The sequence below is a fragment of the Oryctolagus cuniculus genome, chromosome 13, assembly GCF_051225735.1.
Source record: "Oryctolagus cuniculus isolate XC-2025 breed Fujian yellow rabbit chromosome 13, ASM5122573v1, whole genome shotgun sequence".
NCBI lineage: Eukaryota > Metazoa > Chordata > Mammalia > Lagomorpha > Leporidae > Oryctolagus > Oryctolagus cuniculus.
Window position 1 is genome coordinate 58,246,988 of NC_142879.1, and position 13,257 is coordinate 58,260,244.

The window sequence follows — 13,257 nt, forward strand, 5'->3', positions numbered from 1 at the left end:
AACATTCAGTGTTATGTATCCCTTGAATAATACTTTATAGTAATATTTAGAGGAATGGAAAAAGGAGGAATTCATTGTTACACCTTTAAGTGGTATGAGCAATGGGACTCACATTTGTGTAAAATATATACATTTCAGAATCCTAGAACATAAAATATTTCTAAGAGCTATTTGAAGTTTTTCAATGGTAAAGTTCTGTCATTTTTGTAATCCATTTGTATTTTCAAGCTTAGAAAGTGGAAAAGCTAATGCCCATAAGAACAAATAGCATTAAAAACATCAGCCTGTCAGTTACAACCTTAAGGCATTAAAGTATTAGCAAAGAGTGATTTAATAATGCTTCATTTCCTAACATTATTATAAAGTTAAGAATATGGAAGTATTGATAAATTTTATGAATAATTCGGTTATATACTGGCATTCTAAAAATCTTTTACTAAAGAAAAAACTCAAGTACCCATGCTTCGCTACATAAATTTAAAGTCCCAAAGGATTTCACACACAAAATTCCATGCCTTAACATTCCTACCTTTTCTGATGTGTAAGTGGTATACTGCTAGTCCACCCAGAGGGCCTTAATTCCCTTGAAAAAAATGCCATTACTAACAGTCCCCAAGTAAATGGACTATGGCCACATACTATACATTATTTCTCCAGAGGCTGATTTGAATGACATATTGGAAAGGATCACTTGTGCAAGAGTTATGCCCCATAGTGGCAAAAAGAAGGTCTTGAACAAGGCATGTCATAGTCACTGGTACAGTGTCATTCAGATCTGGAGTTACATGTTTAAAGCTGTACATTTCCTTCACATGGGTAGGTGGTCGTCAATATCTAGTGAAGGGTCATCCATAAATCAAGGTACAGGCAGTGTTGGTCAGCTGTTGGCTCAAAAACTAACGGCAATTCCAATTTTTGAGACTAAATCAATCACTGTGCTCTCTCGAGAAATTCTTCCCAAATGTCTCTGAAATATTATGAGGAGCACCTTATAGATTAAAAATCAACCCCCTAGAATTTGAGGTTAAAATCTGATGTGATGTTTAAACTATCTGTTGTTGGCAGTCAATTAAATTTCACCTTTGATAATGAAACAATGAGGGAAAAAAAAAAAACAAAACCTGTATTCTATAATAGTCAAAATTAAGCTTAAACCCAAGACTCAGTTTTAAGTGCAATTGTTTAAATAAGTATTCAAGGGCAATATTAGAGATTATCTTTGAAGAAAAGCACTATAGGAATACTATTATGAGACATATTAACTGGTGAACTCAAGTAATCTGATCACGACCCAATGCTAGAGCACTAGTTGGTTTTCAATGAGATTGTAAATAATGGAGACTGTTTGCTTATTTGACTTTTCACAGGTTGTAAAACTCATGGAGGGAAAGTCAAAGTCTAGCAAGATATATACAGTGGGGTAATAGAAATAAGGAGCTAAGGAGGCCTGTGCTGGCACCCTGGTAATACCCTACATGTTTCTAGGACAAAAGTTCACTCAGTCCATGCCTCTGGAACATCCCTTAAGTGCCTCATACCATGAAAGCATACTTCTAAGATTATGAGGGAGAACTGGCCAAGAAATATGCAAGAAGAGCTGAGAGTCCAATTAAGGACATATAGTGAATTATTACAGCTTCATACACTAAGTACTGAGGTAAACAAAGCAAAGGACCTGACTTAGATGCCTCAAAATTCTTACAGAAGGCAAACACTTTTGGCCAATATGTTAATGGATGAATAGTTATTTTCCAGGTGGGAAGAGATGAAGGTATTCTAGGGACAGAACATAGGCTTGTCTAATGGCCCAGTACCCCAAAATAGTTTAAAGTGTTTGTGGTGGATGTTGACCAACTTCCAATGTTAGGTGCATGACAGGATGTGACTAGAAATGAGTTTGGGTAATTTTCTGAAATCAAACTTTGCAGGGATTTTTATTCTCCAGAAATTCATGGTGTATTTGGATTTTGATCACAAAGCAAAGGGAGTATGGCCATGAGAGACAAACAGAGTGTAAAATACTCAGATGTGTGTGAGAAAAGAACTCCAATGCCAAGGGTAATGACCTACCAGAAAGGTGTAATGATAGAGTCAGAACACTGAACAGATTACCACAACAGCTGAAGCACAAAACCACAGGGGTAAATAACAATCATGACAAAATAATTTAGAGGATAGTTTTTCTAGAAGCATTAAACAATGTTGACAAATAACTCCAATGTAAGGTTAAGTTTTGGGGGCCAGCACTGTGGTGCAGCAGGTAAAGCTGCCGCCTGCAGTGCCAGCATCTCATATGGGCACCGGTTCGAGTCCTGGCTGCTCCACCCCTCATCCATCTCTCTGCTGTGGCCTGGAAAAGCAGTGGAAGATGGCCCAAGTCCTTGGGCCCCTGCACCCATGTGGGAGATCTGGAAGAAGCTCCTGGGTCCTGACTTCGGATTGGCACAGCTCTGGCCATTGTGGCAAACTGAGGAGTGAACCAGTGGGTGAAAGACCTCTCTCTCTCTCTCTCTCTCTCTCTCTCTCTCTCTCTCTCTGCCTCTCCTTCTCTCTCTGTGTAACTCTTTCAAATAAATAAATAAAATCTTTTTTTAAAAAAAAGGTTTTGTTTTGTTCAGCAGTCAGTGGTGTCAAGAGCAATGAAATCAGGTTATACTGATCAAACACAGGTAGGCAAAAACAGAGTCACAACAAGGTTTATTATGTTGGCTTTGCTCTACTCAGAGCCCTGGAAGGTCCCCTCGCCCCAGGCATCACTGAAAGAGTAAGATTAAAATTTCTGATTTGGTGCAGGTGTTTGGCACAGTGGTTAAGACCACACATGGGATGCATGCAACCTACAATCAAATGTCTAAGTTCAAGTCCCAGCTCCTCTTTCAATTCAAGCCTCCTGTTAATGTAAACCAAGGGAAGGCAAGCAGGTGAGGGCTCATATACTTGGATCCCTGTCACCCGTGTTGGAGACCTGGATGGAGTTTGGAATCCTGGTTTCAGCCTAGCCCCTCCTCAGCCAATGAGGGCATCTGGACAGTGAACCAAATGGCTGAAAGTTCTCTCCCTCCCCCTCTCCCTCTCTGCATATCAATTAGATAAAAATTTTAAAAATAAAGTCTATGCTTCAGCTAATTTTAAAAATAAAAATCCTTTATTAACATATTGTAAGCTTACAACAGATTTCACAAGCAAATTAGTAAATAGGAGCATCATTCAATCAAATTCAATTCAACAGGAGTTTGCTTCCTTCCATATGTCCTGCTTTGTGTCAATCTCCTAAGGAGAGTTCAAAACAAAACTGAAGTAACTTAAGTTAACTGAAGTCCTTAAGTGTCCATTCCACATTATATTTCTAATTAAATAATGTACCTGAATCAATGAATCCAATTTGACAACCAACTTTTCTAGGTGATTAGGTAATAAGAGCTCAATACCTCTCTGTTACTCCAGGCTTCAGCATAGAAACCATAAAAACTTGATTAAACAAAGTTTAATCAAAATTTTAAAAAATTGGGTGTTGCTTCTCATCCTTTGGTATGATGGCAACACTTAGCTTTCCACTTTTGGTCTTAGTATTCAGGTTTTCTGCCCCACTCCCCATCAGCCCCCTTAACAACTCTCCTCAGTGCAATCTGTTGGTGTACAAAATAATCTTATTTCTCTTTTAGATTCTGCAACATCTATAAATATTTTTAGAATGAGTAAAGATCAGAAACACACAAACCATTTTAACGTCAAGATATATATATATATACACATATATATATATATATAAATTTTCATTTTGAATGCCAACAAAATATTGTGGTTAGTAAAAAGAAAAATTTTTATTGTAAAACTATGCTTTAGAGGAAGGTGTACTCAGAAATTATTTTTCTCTATAAAAATGAGTTGGTTTCATTTAAAAGTTAAGCTATTACTATTTACTCATACATATAATTAGTGATCTCTATATACACTCCTTTCCTTTCCACACACCCTTGTTCCAACACTTCTCTATTTATAGAAAAATAAAATCTGGGGGCCAGTGCTGTGACATAGCAGGTAAAGCCGCTGCCTGCAACACTAGCATCCCATATGGGCACTGGTTCCAGACCCAGCTGCTCCACTTCCAATCCAGCTCCCCGATAACACACTTGGGAAAGCAGCAGCAGACTGCCCAGATCCTTGAGCCTCTGCAACCACATGGGAGACCTGTATGAAGCTCAGGGCTCTTAGCTTGGGTGTGGCCCAGCCTTGACCACTGAGGCCATTTAACAGGGAGTAAACCAGCAGATGAAAGATTTCTCTCTCTTTCCCTCTCTGTCACACTACCTTTCAAATAAATAAAATAAAACTAAGTAAATACTTAGGACATAGAATAAACCAGATAAAATCGGCATTTAAAAAAATAAAATCTTTGCGGTCAGGGCTTTATTGTTCATAACTTCAGGGTCTACTACATAATAAGGGGTCAATAAATATTTACTGAATGACTAAATAGAATATTTGAGTTCTCTGTAAACATTCCTTTTATAATTTTCTTTATTTAATTTATTTGAAAAGCAGAGAGATACCAACAGAGAGAGAAAGATTTCCAATCAGCTGGTTCACTCCCCAAATGCCCACAAAGCCTAAAGCTGGATCAGACTGAGTTCTGAATCCAGGAAGTTAATCTAGTTCTCCTATGTGGGTGGCAGGCACACATGTACTACTGCTATCATCTGCTGCTTCCCAGGGTGCAGTTTAGCAAAGAGCTGGAATCTGAAGCAGAGCCAGAAATCAAAGCCAAGTATTCTGATGGGATACAAATGTCCCAAGCAGTGTCTTAATCACTTCAAATACTTAAACTAAAGCGATGTGAAACATGATTTTCTTTTCAGATTATTTAATCATCTCAACTTTTGAAATATTTTAAAATACTATAATTATCTTTATGAAAATCAGATGTTAAAACTAATGCTTTTCTTTTTAAAGATTTATTTTAAAGGTAGAGTTACAGAGAGAAATGGAAGCAGAGAGAGAGAAAGAGAGTGAGAATGAGAGAGAGACAGAGAGAGGAGAGATAGTCCATCCATTGGTTCATTCCCCAAAAGGCTGAAATGACTAGGGCTAGGCCAGACTGAAGCCAGGAGTCAAGAGCTTCATTCAGGATCCCACGTGGGTGGCAGGGACTCAGGTACTTGGGCCATCTTCTGCTCATTTCCCAGGCACATTAGCAGAGAGCTGGACAGGGAGTGAAGCTGCCAGGATTCAAACAAGCACTCATATGGGATGCTGTCATCACAGATGGTGGCTTAACCCACTGTACCACAAAACTGCCCCCCAAAGCAACTGCTTCTTTTAAAAAAGCTCTGTTACCTAGACTTATTTATCCATTTCTATGTTTTCCTAGTTTGGATAAGTTGCACATTTGTATGCATATTTAGGAGGCTAGTAAAACACTGCTACTACATGTTCATCTTAGCAATAAGCAAAATATGAGCTCAATCAGCCAAATTCTTTTCAACTAATTAAGCTGTAAAGAGAGTTCATGTGAAAACATCTGGGGGAGGGGTCCCCTGGAGTACAGGAAACACTTGAGATTGAAAAATCCTAATCTTTATCATAGGAAGTCAAGCAATTACAAGACACACACACTGATTTCATGGCATTTACCTTGATCATTAAAGTCAAAGAGGTAAGACATAAGACACATACAAAATGAAGTCATTACTTGATTGTTATGGACAAAAGGTCCATTCTTAAGAATGGCTAATGCATTCTCCTTAAAGAATCCTGTGTGTATCCCCTACTGGGGATATGCTTCTAATAGATGCAGATTCTTGTTTTTATGCACACCAGTTGCTGCAGAAGCATAGAAGGGGAAGTCTTTAATTATAGGTTAGAAGCCATTTATTCTCCAGGATGTTACATATGCAATATTTAACTGGCGCATACAATGTTTTCAAAATTAATTTTATTTTAAAAATGAAATTAGTTTTCTATTTCCGCATATAAAATATTATATGTCTCCAGAGTTCTATCCATCCGAAAGTGATGAGGCTGACTTCCTTCCTTAGTATTTGGAAGTCAGTTCTACAAATCTGGGTTATATGCATATGTAAATCAGTAGTTCATACTGCACAGTATCCATCTCCGCCTTTGTAAAAAGACATAATAATGTCTGCCTTGCTGAGCTGTTGTGAAGATTAAGTGGAGTGGTGTCAGTAAAATCCTACTGCACACAGTTGTCAGTTTATTAGACAGTAACCATTGCTACTTAATTTCACCATACAATTGCACTTTAGCTATAAAGCATATTAGAAAATAGTCACCAAGACATTCTAATCTTGGAGTGAATAAAACAGAGAGCAAAATGGTTTTTAGGAAACAATCCGAATTTTTTGTGTAGTGTTATCTTTGTAATAATATAAAAATGCATCTTTGAAGACTATGGTATTCTGGCTGTGCTTTCTACCTATGCAACTAAATGAATATTCTTGATACAGGGATTCATTCAGATACTTCCCTTTTTTCCTTGATATGACCATCTAAAATAACTCACGCATTTAAAACTGGAGTATCCTGTCAGTCCATTTGCCTCTCTTAAAAATGTCTTTCTAGTCTTATGCATTTGACTTACCTATCAAAATTCAGTAAGAAAGTGGACTTTCTTGAGAGAGTCTGTACTCTAACTCCTTATCCCATAGTGACTTCATCAAAAATGACTGAGGTATAATAAGTAACAAAGATGAGTATGCAGTGTTAAAACTGTTTTTTTGTGGGCTCAGTGGTCTTTCTTGTTAAAACTGTACAAATGGTATAGTTTCTGTTAAAACAGTCCAACTCCAAAATAAACATTTGAACAATTTTAAATCTATGCATGTGTGGGGGTTTCAAAAAGTTCACAGAAGTTGTTATTTTGAAACAACTCTGCATGTATTTCAAAAATTTCTTGCACCAAAATAAACTTGTCTTCTAATTCCATTTCCCCAAAGCTTTTTGAAGTACCTTCATATGCTTTATATGTAAATACAATCATATGTACATAAATATATGCTTTCAAATGTATACTTAAAGTAGTTTATGGTAGATTCTAGAGTGCTGAACAAAAGCAATTAAGTATTTTAATTAACAGTTTAAGAACTACTTTTTCTTACTTACAAAAAAGAAACCATCCCACCCTCTGTTAAAATTAGTTCAGATAACTTCTCTTTTATGAAATGTACGGGCTTCAGATAAACTAAGGAGGCAGTCAGTAGAGTGAATTCCACATTTTCAAAATACCTTTCTATCTTTTGCTAAACATATTTAACCATTTATATGTAGTTACGAGACTTCGCTTGTTCAATGTGATGTGAATAGAGGTCAGGTGTGCCATTTCCAAAGATGATTAAAAAAAAAAACATACAAATAAACATCGAAGTAGATTAAAAATTGTCACTTCTCAATTTTCTGATTGTAGTTTTTACAGATTTGTACTAATAAAATTTAAGATAATATCCAAATTAAAGGACACTTCACAGAAATCTTTATACCATGGCAGATCCTGTCCTTGGGTGTTCAGTGAATATGCCAGCACACGGAGAATCCTGAGGTCATGACAAGCAGAGATCAAGGCTCCCAGGTGGGGTTTGGTCAGAAAAGAGGTGGTTCTGATCTTTAGCAGACACATGACAAAGGTTACACAAGCTCCCGGGTTCTGTTTCCAGTCCCTCTTCAGCAGGCTGTTCCCCAAGTGACTCATTCTTTGCCTGTCCCGCAGCAAAGCCTACTAATTCCTAGGTTTATCCTCTTTCACATGCCATGATTATATTATGCTTAAAGTTAGGACCTAACCTTGCCTACCTATTGTTAAAATCCCACGGATGGAGATGTCATCTATTTTCCATCTCCAACTTGCTGTAAACTTCTGAATATTCCATGTCTCTACCATACTCTGGCTCTAAGATATTGAATGAAACACTGTATTCCTCGTTAGTTTATAGAAATACATTTTTTTAAGTACTAGATTGATATCTGACTTAATCTCTTTAAGAAGGAGACTTCTAGCCGGCGCTGCGGCTCACTAGGCTAATCCTCCGCCTAGCGGCGCCAGCACACCGGGTTCTAGTCCCGGTTGGGGCGCCGGATTCTGTCCCGGTTGCCCTTCTTCCAGGCCAGCTCTCTGCTGTGGCCCGGGAGTACAGTGGAGGATGGCCCAGGTGCTTGGGCCCTGCACCCCATGGGAAACCAGGAAAAGCACCTGGCTTCTGGCTCCTGCCATCGGATCAGCGCGGTGCGCCGGCTGCAGCACGCCGGCTGCGTCGGCCATTGGAAGGTGAACCAACGGCAAAGGAAGACCTTTCTCTCTGTCTCTCTCTCTCACTGTCCACTCTGCCTATCAAAAAAAAAAAAAAAAAAAAAAAAAAAAAAAAAAAAAAAAAAGGAGACTTCTAAAATCAATCATCATTTTAAGATAAATATCACAAAATGGCCAATAAAACCCCCCAAATAAGTAGGAATCCATGAGAATCTGTGTGGAATAGGACTGGCATTCTAACCCCATGATTTTTCTTTTTATTGCATTCTCAATTTTTATATGAGACTTCAAAATAAGAGTGTTGGCAATGTTCAAGGACTAGAAGTTCAGCTTCCAATAATGCAGACCCTGGGACACAACAGGTAATGGTTCAAGTACCTGCATCCCTGCTGCCTACAATGGAGGTCTGGACTTTATTCCTGGTTTCGGACTCCAGCCCCCACACAGCCTTGGCCATTGCAGGCATTTGAATGAACCAGCCGAATGGAGCTCTCTGTTCCTGTTTCTTCAATTAAAAATTAAAATATAAAAGATTTTTGTGTTATGTCTACACAAACATTTTATTCAAATAATAGACCATTGCTTCTGCAATGATAATCCTAATTTCTGAAAGGAAAAGAGTTGCAAATCGCTTTTATTGCACAGAACTTGTCATGTAATAACAAATTTATTGGAAAATTATAATGAATACATTTAGTTTAATTATATTTCCAGTCTTTCATTTTTAAACAGGCTAGCTGTATTCTCTTAGCTTAAAGAGATGGTCATATAATATGTCTAAGAGTTTCACTAAGCAGAGGAAGAAAATAATATATTGAAATAAATGAGTAATATCTGATTAAATTCCAGTGTTATTTCCTTAATATCTTGATATTAAACTAAACAAGATGTGGTCAACCTTTTTATCCAAGTGTAAATACCTAATAAATAAAACATAATATGCAGGCAGGGATCTCTCACAGTGGTGTAGATGTAACTTGGATGTACATGTATCATACTGGGGTGCCCAGGGTTTTAGTCCTGCTTCTATCAATTCCAACTTTTGCTAAGGCACATGGTAGAAGGCAGCAGGTGAGGACCCAAGTACTTGATCCCTGCCACCCATCTGAGACCCAGGCTGAGTTCCAGGTTTCTGGGTTCAGCCTGGCTCATTTGGGGTTGTTGCGGGTATTTGGAGAATAAACCAATGGGTAGAATATATTTTCTCCCTCTGTCTCTCTCTCTCCGTCTCACACCTTCCCTCTCTTTCAAATAAATAAAAAGTCTTAAAAATTGAAAACTATATGTTGAAGAAATCTAATAAAAGAGTAAACACCTTAAAAAGCAGAAGCATAAATTCGTTAGGGTTAGTGGGGACTGTTGTGTACATGTATATGTGAGAAACGTGTTTTTCTCATATTTCACTTAAACACAATTTTCCCAAATACTTGAAGTTAAATGGCACATACAATCAATTAGGATTTTTATCAGTTATCTCATTGTGAATAACATAAAATGCTAGACTGCATTAACCAGTTTACAAAGAAAATTAGGTCTACGACACTTTCCAGTTCCTTTATTGAACCATTAGTCAATCAGGTAACACCGCTTATTTTTCTGGAGTTTTACAGTTAGCCAATAACTTTATATTGAGTATCTCATTTGTCCTTCAAAGCAATCTTATGAATAAGGTAAATAAGAAATTATTCCTTTCATTTTCTCGATGAGAAAACTGAGGCCAAGCAAATTAGGGACTACTCAGATGATAAATGTTGAAGATACAACTGAAATTAGAATCTTGTAACTGAGCATACTCCCCTTTTCATGACACAATAAATATTGACTATCAACCTACTACACATGTAAGTGGAAGCTGTTGAGTAAGCAATATTAAGCTGTTTCAAAATAGTAAACTCAGTACAATTTTTAGACTTATATTAGTATCAGATCCATTTGATGTTAAAGAGTCAGAAACTTTCTGAGTCACTGAAACTTTCCAGTGACTTTTCCCGTTGAAGGAGACAAAATTTTGAGCTCACTTTTAAATTCTATCCATATAAACATGCCAGTAATATCCTAATAATACATATATCTGTGCATGCACTCCGGTATATACACACATACATACACATGTATATAGGATATACATTTTAGCATATTCCTTCATTTCACAATTGAGTGATGCAGAAATAGACTAAATCTGGGGCCGGCACCACGGCTCAATAGGCTAATCCTCCGCCTGCGGCACCGGCACACCGGGTTCTAGTCCCGTTCGGGGTGCCGGATTCTGTCCCGGTTGCCCCTCTTCCAGTACAGCTCTCTGCTGTGGCCCAGGAGTACAGTGGAGAATGGCCCAGGTGCTTGGGCCCTCCACCCGCATGGGAGACCAGGAGAAGCACCTGGCTCCTGCCTTCGGATGAGCGCGGTGCGCCGGCCGCGGCGGCCATTGGAGGGTGAACCAACGGCAAAGGAAGACCTTTCCCTCTGTCTCCCTTTCACTGTCTATAACTCTCTGTCTCTCTCTCACACTGTCCACTCTGCCTGTCAAAAAAAAAAAAAAAAAAAGAAATAGACTAAATCTGGTAATCTTTCATATCAACACAAACGATGTATCTTGCGTATTTTTCCTTAAAAAGCAATACCCTGTCGAAAATCTCAATATATAACCATGTAAATGAAATTGAATAAAAATAAATACCTATACATCAAGAGCCCTGGTGCTGTACATCTTGATGGAGATGGACACGGTTCACCCAACTCACAGTCCTCTGAGCAACTCGCAACTGATGTATGTGCCATTACTGTGCATATCTAAAGAGACACACAGAAGTGACAGCAAAATGAGGGAACATATATTATTTCCTACCATTTGCACTATACTATTTTTCCAATCTATAGCATCACCATAATCATCATGCTAGTCAAAGATATTTTGATAAGCAGTCCAATTGAAGGACCTGAATGTACTGATCTGTGTTTTCCAGACAATAAGAAGTACAGCATTCGGGATGTACTATAGAGTCATTAAATACTAAGTCTGTTTGAGAAGAAGGAAATCTAGTAGCAAGTCGGTGTAACATTTCTAGAAGGCCATACATTTATCACTAGGCAACAAAAAACCACAAATGTATTCCCTCATACGGATTTTCTAAGGGCCTATGTACACAGCATGACATGCCTGCATATACTTCACTCAGTCTTCACCACAAAGCTGCTACACAGGGAGTCGTCTCACTTTGCAAACGTAAAGCTCAGGGTGTTAAAGTAATTGGCCTCTGGCTCTGCAAGCTACAGAAGTTGTTCCTTCACCATAGCATGTGGAGCACACATTTCTTCCTATGGTATTTGTGTTCCATTCATCCTACAACATGATGACAGCTAGCAAAATTATTGTATCTAGATATATCTCATTAGTTCTCTGAAAGACCAGGCACAGTATTTTACCTATTTTTGTATGGCAAGACACATATCAAATGAGGATCACACTTTGGGATATAGTGCCTGGCACATGCAAATATTGGCTGAGTAGCAGAATGAATGAGTGGCATCAAAAATAGTAGGTATTGGCATCTATTTTCTGTCTGTAATCACACTTTTGTCAATTCTTTAATTTACTTGCCAAAGTTATGTTCCTGTTGGCAACACAATCTCAAAAGAAAAAAGTAGAAGTAATAATAGGAAAAATCATTTGAATGAAGTTCAAACATGTTCATTCAAAAAAATTACACACCAGTTAGTTTAATTTAGTTCAGTTAGTTTTCTGGAAAAAAATAAAAAAAAAAATAGGCTAGGTACTAGTGCTGTGTCCCAGCTGCTCCACTTCCAATCCAGCTCTCTGCTATGGCCTAGGAAAGCAGTAAAAGATGGCCCAAGTCCTTGGGCCCCTGCACCCACTTGGGAGACCAGGAAGCTGCTCCTGGCTCCTGGCTTCAGATTGGAACAGCTCCAGCCGTTGTGGCCCTCTGGGGAGTGAACCAGCAGATGGAAGGGCACTCTTCGTCTACCTCTGTCTCTCTGTAACTCTGCCTTTCAAATAAAATAAATAAATCTTTTTTTAAAAAAAAATAGGCTCAAGGGAAAATAGCAAAGTAATAATTATACAGGCAACGATAAAGAAAAAAGAAAATCACATTTCACTTCAACTTGCTAATAGGACCTATATACTTATCTATTCCCCTGCATGTATGTAGGAGACAACTGAATTTGTCAAAGTCTAGCAGTAGAAGCTGCAAGAGGTAGGATCAGGAAACCAGGTACTATGAAAATCTGCTCTGGACTAGAGATGCTGTAGAAAAACAGCCAATTTGGGCTTCTTAACGGTCAGATCCCAATTTGCCATGCAGTGTCACGGCACAATATTCACAGCAAGCATGGGAAACCTGTGGCCCACTACCAGTTTTTATATATACTGTGAGCTAAGAATGGCGTTTACATTTTCAAATGTTTTAAATAATTGTGTACATTATTTTAAATGCAAATGCAAGTCTATAAATAAGGTTATGCTGGAATACAGCCACAGTCGTCGATTTGCATACGATCTGAAGCTGCTTTCATGCTCAGTGTCAGGTTTGAGTAGCTGTGACACAGACAGTATGACCTGCAAACTCATGAAAACACAGTCATCTCCAGGTATCCTTGGGGGATTGGTTCCAGGACCACGGATATGACAACCTGTGCATGCTCCACATCCCTTACATAAATGGCAGAGGGTTTGCGTCTAACCTACACCTATCCTCCCACATGCTTTAAACCACTTGTAGGTGAGTTCTAACACCTAACACTGCAATAGTATGAACACTGTTATTATGCTGTACCGTTTAGGGAATAATGACCAGAAAAGCCTGTACATGTTCATTACAGATGCAATTTTTCCCCAAAAATCTTCACCCCATGATCGGTTGTATCTGTGGATGCAGAACCTACAGATACAGAGCACTGACTGAATACTATCCGACTCCTGACAGAAGGTTTCCAGTCTACACAAATTTAACTTCTCAATTTGGAGGACATTCTTTCAGAGG

The 13,257-nt window shown here is 38.3% G+C and overlaps 1 protein-coding gene across 7 annotated transcripts in view; it reads right to left on the reverse strand.

Annotated features, from left to right (window-relative positions):
• CHRM3 (cholinergic receptor muscarinic 3) overlaps positions 1-13,257 on the reverse strand; it is a 613,968-nt gene that overhangs the window by 451,273 nt on the left and 149,438 nt on the right. For 4 of the 7 annotated variants that reach the window (XR_011381528.2, XR_016219718.1, XM_089312295.1 and 1 more), the window contains exon 2: positions 10,935-11,047. The exons of the other annotated variants lie outside the window; for them this stretch is intronic. The gene's annotated coding sequence lies outside the window, so the exon portion shown is untranslated. The remainder of the gene's footprint in view (positions 1-10,934; positions 11,048-13,257) is intronic. 7 annotated transcript variants of the gene reach the window in all.